This window comes from Corythoichthys intestinalis, chromosome 6, assembly GCF_030265065.1.
Source record: "Corythoichthys intestinalis isolate RoL2023-P3 chromosome 6, ASM3026506v1, whole genome shotgun sequence".
Classification (NCBI taxonomy): Eukaryota; Metazoa; Chordata; class Actinopteri; order Syngnathiformes; family Syngnathidae; genus Corythoichthys; species Corythoichthys intestinalis.
The window spans coordinates 41,730,962-41,744,323 of NC_080400.1; positions in this window are offsets into that span (position 1 = coordinate 41,730,962).

The window sequence follows — 13,362 nt, forward strand, 5'->3', positions numbered from 1 at the left end:
TCAAATTGACAGTACAGTTATCAGTTACAATGCAGTCTAGTATTCATATAAACAGCTTGTTCATTTTACATCTTTGTTAACTAAGTGACTGATTATTTCTCAAAACACTTGAATCTCTAATAAAGACATAGCTAGTTCATATCCCTTATCTTTATTTTTATTCATATTTATTATTCTTGGTATCAAACTGAAACAGCCGAAATTACAAGTGATTTTATTTTAGGTTTGAATCAATGCATTAATCACAAAATAAGTATATGATTCATCTTTGTTGGCTAGTTTAATTACTTTATGGCTGCTGTCTTTTCTGCATCCTCTGCATGGCTGCTTCTCTGCCTCCAGTGCTTACAGATTTATAAAATAAGACATGCAGATTGTGAACTCATGTTGGAGCCACTTCATTTTAAAAGGCTGCTCTATAAACAATGCAGAAAAAGAAAAGCCAAATTCATGCATGTATCTAAAGCAAGGGTGGGCAAACTATTCCACAAAAGGCCGCAGTGGGTGCGGGTTTTTGTTCATACCCATCATGAGGACAGCCTTTCACTAATCCGGTTTCTTACAAGTGCAATCAGTAAATTTCAGTCAGGTGCTTCTTGTTTCCACTGATACCTCATTGGCTAAACTGTCTGTGCTGAATAAGTTTGAACAAAGACCAGGACCCACTGCGGCCCTCGAGGACCGGTTTGCCCACCCCTGAGGTAATATGAACCAAAACCCACACTCAATCTCTTCGAGATATGCAATTTTGCATTCCATGTTATCATGTGGCTTGTTTTTAAAGGACTGTTTACATTTTGCTGAAGAAATATTGTTGTTCATGTCATGTGATCTGATAAAATCCTCATTGTATCTTCATAACTTCTTCCAAATGGGCAGAGATTTTTTTTAACCATACAAGGTTAAAAGAGACCATGTTTATCTTGATTGTTGTCTGTTTTGTATTAGGAAAATAGCATCTAAATGATGGAAATGTAAATTTAGTTGCTCCTTACCCCATATATTGAAGATATTATTTCTGTTCGTTTGTATTGTATACTATGTATACATTTATCTAGATGTATAAAACCATGAACTTTTATATATATATATATATATATAAGAATAAAATGCACTCTGTTACTGAGTTTGTTTATTATTCATATTTTACATGTTATTCTTTATTCATAGGAGTTCACACACCCACATAGATATATGACTAAAAACTACATACAGTGGTACCTCAATATACGAATTGATTTCGTTCCAGGACCTGTTTTGTAAGTCAAAATGGTCGTATGGCAAGCGGGATGTTACCATAAGAATACATTATAGTTCGATTAATTGGTTCTACAGTCCAAATACCTAAGCTAAATCCTTAATAAATGCTGCAGGTACAATTACTAAAAGTGATTGCATATAGCAAAACAAATACATTATAAATACAAATCGGAATAATAATAATAATAATAAATGGAATTTAGAAAAAGCGTTTTAACTGTCACTTTATAGAGACTTGCGAACGGATGTCATAAGAGATGGCTGGGGCATAAGGAGACGGTGACCTGAGTTCTGTCTAATTTAACAAATGCATTAAATAAGATATGTAAAATAAATAAATTATGAAGAAATAAGAAATTGAAAAACTGTTTTTGTGGTTACCTTAACTAAATGAGCGCCACACTCATACAGTATTTTTATATAATTTCCGTCTTAATTTCAATGGTAAGTGTCATTTTGTTCCTTTTTTCACCACCTGCACCAACCTCCTTGGGACCAGTGTTGATTCTCACAAGTAAATCCACCGTGCGTCTGTTTTGCAGGAAAACAATGAAATTGCGATGCTGAAATAAATCGTTGTGTTTTGAGCATGTCTTCATGTCGAGACTAATGACGAGCCAAATTTTACATTGGATGTCGAAAGGATCGTATGTTGATGTTGGGGTACCACTGTAGGCGCGCTACACTACAGAATCACATCAATCACCGGTAGTACAGTAGCTGATTGTTTTTATTGCACCTTAAAACCGAACAGTAAACCTAATTAAAAAAAATAATAATTCAAAATTACTTAAACCTGCAAAAAAGTTGCAATCGCTCAGTCCCCACAACAAAACTACAGAAGGAATTTCTGTAGTCGTAACATACAATTTTGATGCATGTTAAGCAGGGCAGTAGTATTAAAAATCAATTTACGTTCCTGATTAAAGTCTACGACTTCTAACTCATAAAAGTTGACCTGAGGGTTGACCACACAACTGTTGGGTTGCGGGTTGACCACTCAACCACCTGCGTCATCATTAGCGCAGCAGGGCTCAGGAGGTAAAATGCCTGTCTCCCAATCCGAAGCTTGTAACTTCTATCCTCATTTCTTGTGACCATGTCAAAGTGTCCTTAAAGAAGATATTAAACCCCCATGGTGCTTCTGATACCTATGTTGTTGGTAGATGAATGAAAGTGCGATAGAACACAAGGCCATGCATTTACCATTTTAATTATTAAAACTAATTCACGTGACTTAAAAAAAAATACAATAAAACAAAAAGTACATGAGTTATTCATACCTGTCAACATGAGGCCGTTGGCAATCTTACAAATAGTGACGTATGCCCTTACAAATTGGTGACTAATCTTACAACTTTGAATATGGCGTGCAATATGAAACAAAAATAAAACTCAATTTTTAAAATAATATGAATTTATTGGTAATACTGTAACATATAAACTGGTGCAAACAAAGAAAAACATATCTTCAGCTACATCGTGATGACTAAAATTTAACAGTGACTTTTGTTATAATTGTATGTAGCACTTTTGGCAATTTCTATCATGTCTTTTGATGGCTGCACTTCATGGCAGTTCAGCTCGCAATTCAGTTTGATTTGAAGGTAGTTCGTTAGTGTCCAATTATAAATTAAAAAGGTCAATTAATAAAATTAACTTACCGATGCAGTCTTTGAGTCTGGGACCATTTCTTTTGCTAATTCTGAGAAGTGATCAGCAATAGTTGCAGGCAAATTGTGTTCGGCAACAAATTGGCAGAATAAAATCTCCGCTTTCGTCACTTTTCATTCTGCAGACTTCATCTTTATGACCAGTGTTGTTAATCTTACTTTTAAAAAGTAATTAATTACACTTACAAATTACTTCTCCCAAAAAGTAATTGCGTTAGTAACTCAGTTACCTGAATGTATGAGTAATTAGTTACTTGGCAAAGTAACTGGTGTTGCCTTTCATGTTTTTTTTTTTTTTTTTTTTTTCAATTAAAAAAAAACAACAACAACAAAAAAAAACAAAAACAAAAACAAAAAAACATAGAAACCTTTGCTATGTTTGGAAGTCATTTAATGTTGTGAATCAACTGTTAAAGTTGTTAAAATTGCTCCGCATTAGTTCCCTTCTGTCTACTTTCGACATGTGAAAGTTTTGAAACTGTTTCATCATTTAAAAATAGATTCAAGTCAAGATTTCATCGATTCAGGAGTATTTTAGATAAAAGTTACTTAGGTTCGCTAGGAAAGTTCACTACAAGAGGGCCTTTCTGAGAAGTCTACTGCTTTAAAATGGTGGCTGTTTACTAACGCCGCCGAGTCTGTCATTTCGTATGTAGTTCTATGTGCATGTGATATCTAGGCGTTGATTGTAGGCTGTCGGCTACAGTCAGGAAATATTGGAGCCACCTAGCCCAGCATTGTGTATGCTACAGGTTCACAACAAACACTCTTCTCTCTCCTTGTCTCGGACTTTTCTCGCGTCATTCAACCAACGTAGTAACGCATAGTAACGCACATTTTCTCCTTGCCGAAACGATGACAAAATCCGAACTGAGAAAAAAAACGTAATTGACGAAAAACGTACTGATTTCAAACGTACGGCGTACACATTTAAAAATCAGTGCTCACTTGTACAAATTACGCTGAAACCGTACAACTTCACAGGTATGGTTATTTGGAGACAATTCAAATGTCTTAAAAGAAAACCCTTAACTGTTTGAGTTACATTAATACATTTAAATGAATTATTGAGTTTCAAATTTTTAGTTCAACAAACTCATCACGTTTTACAGTGTAGCGCCTTTTCAAGTGAGACATGACTAAGTATGAAAACAGATTCATTCACCCGTTCAAAATTTATGTTTAGTCAAGCAACCTTATCCAAGCTGCACTGTGAAAACACACCTTGCAGCACCTCCTCAAAACCCTCATGCATTTTTCATAGACATTTGGCCAAGACAGTGACATTTATGGAGAAGAAAGTAATGTGTAAAGTGGTTTTAAATACTCTGGTAACATAAACTGGGGCTAGTGAAAATACTTGGTTAAAAAGGTGATTAAAAAAAGATACAATTAATACATAAGTCATTAGATTACTAGAAATTTAAACCCTGTTAATTTACCAGAACTCAAGCATATTTTAGGAAATCAATTGCCTTAAAGTTCATGAACTTAATAATATTAATTTGGATTACCTACTACTTGAACGATTTGATTTCGGTTGAGTAAAAAAATTAAAAAAGTAAAGCATTAGCAGAGAGCAGGGTCTTTGTACGGACTGCAGGACAGGGGTGTAATGTAGCTAAGCCTAACCCTATTCCAAACCCCAATATAGCACATTACACCCCCGTCTTGCAGGCCGCAGATGGTTACACTTGTCAACTGGGGGACTCGAACCTGGAACAGAAATGTTAATCAGCCTTGCGCAGCAAGTGCTTAACCCTTATATTGTGTTCCGGTCAAGTTTGGGTGTGCAAAGTTAATGGTACTTTTTACATACCCAAATTTGAAAACGGGTCAGTCTTGACCCAAAAAAAATATATATTGCAAAGGTTTAGTATTTTCACGCTGAGTTAAATCACAGATCAAATTTGATCCACTAGCAAAAATGCGGGCAGATACAAGGGCACAAAGCTACCAGGTGGCTGCAACAAAAGTAGAGTGGTACCTTGACGTACGCTCGCTTCGACACACGATCTTTTCGACATCCGACGTAAAATTTGACTCGCCATTTTTTTCTACATCCGAAGATATGCTCGAGATACGATAATTTATATTTCTTCGTTTTCCCGCAAGACTGCTTACGTTTGATATTGTTGTGAGAGAAATCAACATGGCTTCCAAGAAGGTTAGTGCAGGTGGTGAAAAAAGAAAAAATGTGACGCTTACCATTGAAATGAAGATGGCAAATCTGAGCATAGTGTGTACGTCTGTGAACTGGCTCGACAATACGGCCGTAAAATATCTACCATCTCGACGGTCCTCCTCTGACCTCCATTTGACAGTCTTTATAAGTTAAGGTATAAATTATTATTGTGGTAACATCGCCAAAGAAATTGCCAGCTTCGACAGGTTTTTTAATCATTTATTTTGTTGTGTTGCAACACAACATGCCTACTGTCCGCCACAGTTGACGCTAAGTTGCCAACAACAACAAAACATTATAAGAGAAAATAAAATCTCTCCCGCACTCTCTATCTCACTGTCACATCAGCCACACGGTGCATTCAGGTACAGCACGCAAACACATCTGCCACATTAGAACCCGATTTGTTACATTATTTCAGGAAACATTATTATTATTATTATTATACTGTATTATTATTATGATTTTTATTTATAATTTATGTATTGATATATTTATTTATGCTATGTGTAATTGCCATTTGTAATAGTACTAGCAGTATTTGTTATGGATTTAGTGTAGATTTTCAGGCTGTGGAACGAATTAATGGAATTAAAATGTATTCTTATGGGAAAATCCTGATCAACATACGACCACTTTGACTTACAAACAGAATGAATGAACTTCGTATGTAGAGGTACCACTGTAGATGTAATACAAGTTAGACAATCTGAAAGATGAAATGAGTTTAAGATTGCACGTCTGCAGTTGGGTATGGATATTCAAGAAGAACACAGCCGATTTTCTCTTCTCAGTACCGATACCGATTATTAGTAGTTGGAGGAGCCGATATCCATTTGCAGTAAAAGTGTCAAAATTGGCGTAAAAAATTGAATACTGAAAACACTGAACCTCATTGAAATGCCTAAAGCATGTTTATTAAATCACATAAATAGAAAATAATAGCTCAAGAAGTGTCTGACTTTCCTAGAGTCAGAAACATCTCTTATAAAGTTGAATAAAAGTTTAGAAAAATAGCTCGCTGAAAATTTTCCACTGAAAAGAAAGCCCTGATGACCTCTTCTAAGTATCCTTGAGTAAGATACTAAACCCCACTTTGCTCCTGGTGCTGCGTCACCAGTAGGTAGATGAGGATATATGTACGGTAGTGTGACGCGCTTTGAGAGCCTTAAAAAGGTGGAAAGGCGCAATACAAGTGTAACCCCATTTACCATAACCATTTATCCAATCAAAGGACGAGGTGAAAAATTGTGCAGGAGACAACAGGCAGGACAGAGAGGCACAGCTGAATCAGAGCTGAAATAACACAGGTTTAAATTGATTTTTTCATATTTTAAAAAAAGGCCAGTACCGAGATACATCAAATTTCCAAATATTGGCGCCGAAAATTGCCCCGGCCAATTATTGGTCTATCTCTAATACAGTTCAATGTTTGTTGTTATAAAAACAGTGCAAAAACACCAGGGATACATCAGGAAAGAAAAAGAGAACAGAAACTCACTGCCCATATCTATCGAAAAAACAAAGGACGACTCCTTGTAAGGAAAACAGTACCTGTCCTCGGTGTCCACAAATTAGACAAAACACAGTACTGTGGGGACAATGAAATTATTATGTGTGGCGATATTTGGTTTCAAAAAGCTCTGCTACATCTGCACAAGGACTAAATCTACTCCTAAACTCCTAAAGTATGATCTACATTGGTTCCTATTTCTGCATTTTCCTTTTTGAATGTTATTTTCACAATACATAAGCTCCTTACATTATCCTACCAGTGCTGATTTAAAAAGATCACATGGTTTTTATCATCCCTCACCATACTATGACCTCATTAACATGAGATGTGCAGAAAAATTGACGCAGTAGAAACATTTATATTGGACAGCTTCATTTTTATTTCTTAATAAATAAGTATATGAAATTTGCTTACTTAATATACACAAATAGTTTAAATTAATAAAACTTTTTCTTTAACCTTTGAGTTTAGACTACTCTATTTGATGTGATTTTTGGACTACAGGGATCCCTCCTTTTTCGCAGTTAATTGGCACCAGAACTCGCCACGATAAGTGGAAAAACTGCGAAGTAGCGCACCTAAAAAAAAAAAAAATTAAATAAATAAATAAAATAAATAAATATTTTTTTGTGTGTGTGTTCAATGTATTTATTCAGATTTAGCATTGGAAAAAGATACATATAAGAAATGTTTTTCCACTTTTTTTCCCAAAGTATAATTAAAAAAAAAATATGTATATAGATATTTTAATAAATGGTTTTGAAGCACTTCAAATGTAATAATTATAATAAGGTTTAAACATGTTTCTGTCATACCGAATTATTTTAAAACAAGAATAAAGTACGGTAGTAGAAAAATATTTGGCTTTATTAAATACTTCTGTTATAACACCATTTACCATTTTCCTCCCTTGGCTGTGACTCTTGGAGTGATATGTGGAAATTACAAACTGCTCAGGATGACTTTTAACATGTGGCGTTTATTGCCGCGGACACAACACGTCCGGCTGCCTCGAACGTCACCACACACACACATTCATTCCAGCAACTGTTTAACAAGTTAAACAATGACGGACGCATGCGGCGGTTTTGAAGCTCGTGACTCTGGGAAGATCAAATTCAAACATCTGTCAACATCATTAACTTCAATAAGCAACTCCAGTGTAGGATCGCAGTGCCTGACGAACAAAGAGCGGGGGGAGGGACGGAGGGAGCAAGAGACTGCGCGATCGGCTCGGGACAGCTCATCTGTAGTTTTTTTTTTTTTTTAACCGAAAAAATTCCGCGATGTACTGAGGGCAAGAGGTAGCAAGGGATCGCTGTATACAGTAATGTTGCTCTGGATTGTCAGTCGCAAAAGCCTAAAAATGCATAATGATGTTGAAAAATAACATATACAAGTCATACTGGTGTATAAGTCACATTTTTATGGGGATATTTATTTAGCAAAGTCCAGCCCCAAAAAAGAGCAATTCATCTTGAAAAGCATGTTAAAATAATGTAGCGAGTGACGTGGGGACGGAGTATGGAGACACAGGCCTTTACCTTCACAGACTGCTCTTGTGTTTCATACACCGCACGACTCCAAAAATCCGCTCATTCTACTAAATGCAGCACACCTTTGCAGACAAAACAGACCAGTAAGAAGAGTCACTACAATTTTCATCTATGAAGTCCGCACACAACACGCAACGCTTTGGTATGTTTGACCTGGCCCCGAATTTCAAATTTTAGAACCCAGTATGGTCCCCCAAGCCAAAAGGTTAGCCCACCCTTGTACTAGGGTCAGTTTCTCACCTATTCATGTTCAAAGAAAGCAAATGTACATTCTTTTACAGCTTTCCTCATCCGTTTTCTACCACTTCGATAGCACTATGGATTATATACTAGTACATTGCATCCCAAAATGAGAAGCTATTGATTGTTAGTTTGTTACATTTAGGTATTGAGAGAATTCTTCACAGTGGGTCCCTGCTGCAGAGAAGTGTGACAACAGCTCTTATCCGGAAATCACATTATCTGCCTTACATAGGTTGGCCTTGGCTGAGAGTAGAGTGGATTCTGATGTACAGCCCCTGCCACCTCTTCACCCCAACTGAGGGCCTTTACACCCATTCAAAACACAGTTATGTGACTAATGGGCATGAAGGGTTAATGTCTCTAGTCCATGGGAACCGCTGAGGCTTTAAGTTGGCCTTTCTTTACATTGAGTGAGGTGCAGTCAAAATGACCACCGTTACAGAATTAAATGTATGTCGAGGGCTGAAAACAATTAGCCGGTCCAAGACATCAGGAAGTGCATCAAGTTCCTCTCCTGTTTAACATATTCAACAATACACACTAACTTATTGTGGCTTTTCCACCAGAAAGAACAGAAACTATATCGCATATCCATAGGAATAGCTAGTGTAATGTGAAGATATCACTCCCATGTCCATACGTCCTTTTGCAAAGGTGAGCACCAGGGCTGTCACTAATGAACCATCACATTTTCCACTGTATCATTTTTTTTCTCGACTTAACAAAATCCACGACAAATGGTCTCAATTCCAAGAAATCAAACAATAAAGGTGTATGCTGGCAGGAGCAAGTCAGAAAAATGAAAAATATAAACTACGAAATTGAGATAAGTAAAGACCTCGCTAACGTAACTGTAACTTTATGTTATGTTATGTACGTTTATTTCGTTATTTTAAGAATCAGTAACGCTTACACAACTTAATTGGCGCTAGAAATTTCTCTTACTGATAACACCATATAAAACATATTTTGTTCCCAGGTTTGAAGTTGTGTTTCCTAGTTTGTTTTGTCGCATTAACATACAGCGTATCACAAAAGTGAGTACACCCCTCGCATTTCTGCAGATATTTAAGTATATCTTTTTATGGGACAGCACTGACAAAATAACACTTTCACACAATGAAAAGTAGTCTGTGTGAAGCTTATATCACAGAGTTAATTTATTTTCCCCTCAAAATAACACAAAATACAGTATAGCCATTAATACCTAAACCCCTGGCAACAAAAGTGAGTACACCCCTTTGAAAAAACGTACATCCCTCAATGTCCAAATTAAGTACTGCTGCAGAGATTGAGGAGGTGGGGGGTCAGCCTGTTAGAGCGCAGACCATACGCCACACTCTACATCAAATTGGTGCGCATGGCTGTCACCCCAGGAGGAAGCCTCTTCTGAAGACGTACACAACAAAGCCCGCAAACTGTTTGCTGAAGACATGTCAACAAAGCACTTGGATTACTGGAACCATGTCCTATGGTCTGATGAGATGGACGGGCAGAAATGCGAGGGGTGGACTCACTTTTGTGATAAACTGTATAATAACACTTTTGTTTCCCAAATAGTTTTTGGGTTTGTGGTCACAACTTTGAAATTCTATTTTCCTTTTCTTTACTGTTGTACTTTCTAATGCTTTTATTTACTGTATATATGCACATTTTCCTCCTAATTTTATAGACTATGTTTGACCTGAAATGAAATTTGAAACCGAAAATCGAAAATGTTCAATGTAGCCTGTACTTTTAGTGATACTTTTTCATTTAGTTTGGACCCAAGCAACACAAATAAAACAATTACAAGCCAGGAATATTTTCTTTCTGTAACATCGTGTAATTTAAGTCTATCTAAGTACAAACCCAATTCTCGTTGGAAGGACATTACCACTTGTTGTCAGGTTAGTACTACCAAGCACAACACAGATCGTTGCTCTCTTAGGCAATGTTAGTTTTTGTATTTATTTATTTATTTATTTATTTATTTATTCATTCATTTTTAAGGGTTAGTAACATTAAATTCTCTTAGGTACACTCAACTCTATCCCCAAAAGAGCTAGAAAAAGAAAGAACTGTAAAAACCACCAGTGTAATATAAAATAAATTTTCTTTTTTTTTTTTTTTTACAAAGAAAAAAAAACGTAGGTCAAACAAAGATGAAAGGAAACAGAAACTCTTTTCTGTTGCTGTGTTTTAACTTTGGTAGCTCTTTCACAGACCTTTATTATGTTGAATTCCTTTATTGACAAAAATGCACAGAAGTGTTTGGACCTTGTTGCGTGTTAACTATCCATTCTCCTAAAAGGAAAGGCAACACTACCATGCCTAAAATAGAGAAATGCACTAATCAATAGTTGCATCGCATTGAAGTGCCTCTTATAGGACATGGGTTGATGGAGCAATTAAATGGTTGACATATTTACAAGAAATTGCATGAGGACAAATGCGGAAGCTTGGTTAAAAGCGCTGTGCTGAGTTTCCTGACCTTTGGGACATGACAGATGGCTTTCAAACTGCTTCGACTTAAGACCGAAATATATTTCAAAGCGGTTTTGGTGGAACTGTACAGCAGCTCATTAAACTCTTCTAGTTCCCACCGAACTTGCTACTAAACTTTCTCACGTCCTTGGGGGGCGTCACTAGACCTAATACAATACTGGGGCACCACTGGGCACTGGCAAACGAGCAAATTTTTTTCAAGCACTTATCTATAATTAAAAACGTCAGAAATAACATTTTAAACTAAATATAATCAAACCAAAATGCAGGTTTCTGTTTAAAAAAAAAAAAAAGTCACATTTTTATTTTTCAGCCATCGCTATTCAAAGTCGAAAATGGGACATCCCTTGTTGATAGTAAATTCACCTCTGCTCATGCTTATCAACATCCATCTCTCCTTCACATCTTCCTACACTCTGCTGCTTTACTTTGTCTGGACAGAAATGGTGATATATCCCCTGTAACTGTTATGCAATTAATCAGTGTTTCTCAACTAGTAGGTTGCAACCTAAAAGTTCATGTTGCCTAGGTGGGTTACGTAGCTTACCTCTGTCATTCCTTCTTGCTGATTTTCATTGCTGTGAGCAAATAACTTTCTTGTAATCATTTGCAAGAGTAATGTTTTTTGAGTCAAATAGAAATAAAAAATAAGACATCTTGTGACAGATTACAGGGACTGCAGTAACAAATAAATACGCGAACATGGGACATGGTTCCAGTAATCCATTTGCTTTGTTGACATGTCTTCGCAAACTGTTTGCGGGCTTTCTTGTGTACCGTCTTCAGAAGAGGCTTCCCCCTGGGGTGACAGCCATGCACACCAACTTGATTTAGAGTGCGGCGTATGATCTGAGCACTAACAGGCTGACCCTCCACTCCTTCAATCTCTGCAGCAATGCTGACAGCACTCCTGCAATGAGTCACATGACATTTTGGAGGGAAAATGACAAGCAGTCCTCAATTTGGACATTTAGTGATGTGCATTTTTTCATAGGGGTGTACTCACTTTTATTGCCAGGGGTATAGATATTAATGGCTATATTTTGAGTTATTTTGATGGGACAATAAATGAACTCTATTATACAAGCTGCACACAGACTACTTTTCAATTTGCGACCAGAATAGTTTACTGCAGTTAACTGCCTGATGCGTAATGAGTAAAATTGAACCATTCAAATTCACAATTCATGGGAACAGCCGACCAAAAGGACATCTACACAGAGGTAACAACAAACAAGGATTGGCACTTTATCTGGCACTAAGCTGTAAAGCAGGTGGGAGGATGTAATTTGCACCGTCGACTGTATGATTGGCACCCGCACAGTAACACTGATGCTGCATTCATGTGTTGTTAGAGTAATTAAAAAATGAGTCTGTATTACATGGTGTCTATAAAAAAAGTGCCAAACAGCCACTCAACTTGCGATGTATCGTTGGATCATTAAAATAGACTATCCTTCTTTAGAGCACCCATGTTTTTAACCTACATTATGACTCTACAAGACATCAGAATAATTTTCCAACTTGGGGACTCAGATCTCCTGATACACATGAACGCAGCATAACTCCCGAAAGTGCTTCGCGGAAATATCAACTCATATGGCTATCACAGACAAAGTTACGTGCATAAATTACCATATTAAGGAGCCAAGTGCAGATATATGGAGTGAATAGAGAAATATGACCAATATGAGTTTATTTTAGACCTCCCCAGTGCAGTTTTGCAATGGTGATTCAGCCACCCCATTGTCAGCTTTCCTTCACATATTCTGGAAAGTACTACCTACAAGCTAAAGGGCTCCAATGTTTTAAACATCTGGGAGTTTATTTGTCTCCCTGAATGCGCTGGACAGGTTGGATGCTAATGTTAAGTAACACATAGTGTACAGGATTAACATTGCTTATTTTCTTGGCCTAAGTTTATACTGAATTCTTGTTTTGTACAGGACAAATTCAATAATGTTATAAGAGAATTAAATGTCGCCAATACATAATTAATACTCCCATCCATTTTCTTTTGCAGGTCTTCCTTATGCAAGGCAACCCAGATTTCACACTGCCCAGTCACATCAACAAGCTCTTCTGGGGAATCCTAATACTTTCCCAGGCCAGCCTTTCTTGGCCCATTTCACCAGGAAAGGATCAAGGGAGCATCTAATTGAGATGTCCTAGCCACCTTAGCTGGCTCCGCTCTAAGCATGAGAGAGCTCTGTTTTCAGTTGACAAAGCCTCTCACCATATTTTAACTGAAGAGCTTAGGCACCCTGCAGAGATACTGTAATTTCAGCCAATTTTAAAACTAAACCAATGGTGACGTTAGTCGGCATCCATTTACTTCCCACTTTTCAGGACACCACCATGACAGTTTCCCATCAGTATTAGTGAAGCCCATATATGGGGCTTTTAAAAGGGTAGTAATGTCTGCAACTTCCATGCAAAGCT